This window comes from Gavialis gangeticus, unplaced genomic scaffold, assembly GCF_001723915.1.
Source record: "Gavialis gangeticus isolate Ggan-Ray unplaced genomic scaffold, GavGan_comp1, whole genome shotgun sequence".
Lineage (NCBI taxonomy): Eukaryota > Metazoa > Chordata > Crocodylia > Gavialidae > Gavialis > Gavialis gangeticus.
In genome coordinates, this window is record NW_017728992.1 from 86,106,912 (window position 1) to 86,110,968 (window position 4,057).

A 4,057-nucleotide genomic window follows, 5' to 3' on the forward strand; every position below is an offset into this window, starting at 1 on the left:
AGCACCTGTTCCTGCCTGGGGCAGGGGGTTGGAGCTGATGATCTGTTTAGGTCCCTTCCAACCCTAAGTACTATGATACTATGATACCACGTACCCCAGCCAGCCTGTTATGCAGCACATAGAGCAGCAGCAGCTGTTATACACAAGAAAATATGGAAATTAAAATTAGCATCAGAGGCATAGGAATTGGGGGCAGAATAAAGAAATAACAGGTTAAAAGAATATACACACAAATTAGATGTATTCAAATCAGTTGGGCCTAATGATGATTACTCTAGAGCTCTTAACAAATGAACCAAAACTGTCTCTGAACCACAGTGATGAATCTGAAGTAGATGGATTGCAGTGGTACTGATGTTGTCCTGTAGGGCTGTATTCAGGATCTCTGTCTATGGAAAATCTGAGAGTAATGCTGGGAAGAAGCAGAGGTTGTAGAAGTATGCCTTAAGCTTCATGGGGCCACTCCTGAGTCTTCTGTTTTGCCTAATTGCTGATCCTTAGCGAGTCCAAGCAATAGGATGTAGTTTATTTTGTCAGTGATGAATCTGGGCTCTGGAATGAAGCCATTACTGATGATCTTCGAGCTGCGTTCAAAGATAGGGCTCCTGTTTCAAAAGGCAACTCACAGAGTATCTTTATGTGAAAAGGATTTGTCTGTTCTTTGTTTTAGAAGATCCTATGCTATTTCTAAATATAGAAGTGTGTGATAAATATACTTGACTTACTATATTCACATTTGGTTTTATGTGGCTTAGGAAAGCACACCCTGTTCCAAACACCATACAGTACTACAACAATAATATAATATTCAGACTCTTCTTTATCAACAAATTCTGCCAGCCTAACTCACAGCAAGCAATCTAAGTTAACCTATTGATTTCTCACAGAGTAAGGTATTATTCACTGTGAGTACACTACACTGTGAAGCTTTTTATAGCATCACATATTATATTATGTATTAAAGTGCCTCATGGATACTCAGCAGGTACATGTTTGCTTGTCCATACCCATAAGGTATGCAATTTCTGGTGCAAAAGGGGGAAGAGGTTCATCATGCATCACTGTGTATATACTCCCACTCTATACTATATACAAGGTAAACTACAGAAATGTATCCCTCTTTTACTAACAGATAAACTACCATGGTTTAGCTTCCATTTCCCATGTGGTAAGAGCAGGCACAAGGGTGGTAACTGCAGAGCAGCAGATGTGCAGCAAAGTCTTGCTCCTTATACCCCATAGCAAATTGTTCATATGTCCATGCCGTATAATATTCAGGGAGGTGTTTTTATTATATCAGAAAAAGCAACACATTTATCCTGTATGAACTCCTCTAATACATGACTTGGTTAAAAAAGTAAACCAATATAGCTGTAGGGGCAATGCCTTCATAGCATGGATAAGCCTGAAATATGTCATATTCTAGCTCTGAAATTTAAAATTACATTCCTTTTCGTTGAATAATATTTAAATCAGAGAATCAAATAAGTGACAATCAGGCTTACTGGAACATAATTACTATTTTCACTCTTAATGCGAAATGAATCACTGCCATTCATTCTACTTTAATAAATATGAAGCTGTCCATATTGAAAAATATCCTATTTCAATAAAGAGTCTTTTGATTTATTGTAGTAATAAAATATCCTGTCTTTTGAGAAAAACTCCAGATACTTGGACTTTAAATAAAGTCCCCTTAACTGTTGTAGAGAAAGGAACTCTGCTCTCCTTTCCTTAGAAGACACCCTATATCCAACCTAGTAAGGGTGAGGACAGATGTAAGAATTAAGACATCTCAAACAGCTTTGAAACAATTCAAAGAGTGAGCTGTACAGATGTACAAACCTTTTGAAACTATCCAAGTGTAGATGCAATGCTTTAAAACAGTACCTCTTGAAATAAAGTACTTTTTGGAGCATTTCATAGAATCATAAAAATTAGGGTTGGAAGGGACCTCAGGAGGTCTTCTAGTCCAACCCCCTCATCTAGTCCAACTTGTGGTTACATGTACACAGGAAAACCATGCAGGAGTCAGGCTGGGGGTGAAGTTGGGAGTGGAGCCACTGCTGGAGGCAGGCATAACCCACTGTTCCCTCTCCACCAGATCCCTGATGATTTCCAGTGTCTACACCAATGCTGGAGTCAGCCCTCCAGTCTCAATCCCATCTATCCCTCCTCTCCAAGGGGAAAAGGAGACACTTGGGAGCTCCAGCTGTTCCTCCACCCCTGCTTACCTTTCCACCCTGGTGTCTCTGCTCTCTCCTCCCTTCTACCTATCATCCCCATGAGGGGAGAAGAGGAGGGGTAGCTGGCTGGTGCTGGAGGGGGATGCAGTTTTTTTAAGCACTGCAGTCATGGAACAGCACATGTCCCCTGGCTGAAACATTTTCTTTGAAGCATTTCCAAGAATGCTTCACTTGGAAATGTTTCAGTTATTAGGTCTGTCTGCTCCCAAAGAGAACTTTCTGTCAAGAAGATTTTTCTGATTAAGCACTTAAAAAATCCCATCCTTAGTGCAGAATTGAACTGACTTTGCTCCCATCGACTTAAGTGGGAATAGAATTAGGCCAATGTAAAGTAGTTTAAAATGATTCCAGTTCTCTCTTTTCTTAATTTTATTCCACTACTTATAGCTTTAGCCCCTCATGCCAGAAGGATGGCAGAGTAGTAATTTACAGAAATCAGTGTGCCTGAACTATCCTATAGTAGATAGAGACTTTTTTTACTTTATTTTTTATTATTATCCTGCATAATTCCTCTTACTCCCTCTCATTTTTTCCACTTTATGTACCCTTTTTATCATGCTGTAGCCACACAGAAGTTCTGATCCTGTACTGGGGTATACTGACATGTAGTTTCACTCAGTAAACAACAGCCAACTAGTTTATCTGAGGGTATTTGCTGCACTGGATGAGATGTATCATATTTTGTGATAGGCAGGTGAAGGATTTAGGAATTCTGCCAGTTTCATTATGGAAGATGTTTACTGTATTGATGGTAAAGGTCAGTTGACAGGTTTTGCATTTGCTATTCAGATAGGGCCTTCCTCTGCTTGGAGTTTGCTGATCAGAAGAGAGTTTGTTTTTGATGATGAATTTAACATGGTTGGAGGATTGTTTGAAGGCCTGAAGGGCCTTTCCTAGAGTGTTTATTCTATCTTCCCACTGATGCAGTTGATCAGAGGTCCCCTCTTAGGCCTGACCTCTACATATGAGTCAAACCATTTAACTTCAGAAAGATTTTAGCTGAGCTCATGCAAACTCTATGGCTGTAAAACTATGTCTCATTTGATAGGAGCCTGATTATTCCAGGGTTTGATGCTGATCAAAACAGGCATGCCAGTCATTTTAATTGCATTACTGCTCCTCTGTCAGGAAGAGCACACAGCCTGGCCAATTAGTCCCAGAATAACCCACAATAGCCATACAGATGCACACAGCCATGTCCTGGGGAAAAAGCATTAGCACATTTTATCCTGCATATTTCAGAGAGACTTGAAGCAGGACAATGGACTTTATATCTGTAAGATCCCAGGTATAGTAGCTACTGACATCCTCAGAATACAGAACGTTCCCTTGGTGGGAGCGGGGCACTAGCCCCCTCAGCCAATCAGCAGTGGGGTAGAGAGGGCACCACAAAAAAAAATCCTCCCTCTCTACCTCCATGGCTGGCTCAGAACTCAACCCCTCCTGGCTGCGCACCACCCTGTCTCTAGGATCAGCCAATACAATTGTGAAGACAAATGATTGTGTGACAGGGGACCATCCTGTCATAACTGGTGGAAAATGCAGGAGACTACCCATTACAGGCCCCAATGCCAGGGGGTGCTATCCATTGCTCTGAACCTTCCCTATACCGTGGCCCATACCTCACAGATAGCATCATAAGTTCTTGCTATACACCCAGCCTAAAGCCAGACCAAGCTTAGCCTTCACTGTCAGGCCCCTTTCACAAGCACATTCACACTGCCCTCCTTTCTCGAGGGCCTCTCAGACTCCACCCCCTCTCACAGGGTCTCTCTTTTGCATCGTGAACTTGTTCCACCCTGCTGCCCCTT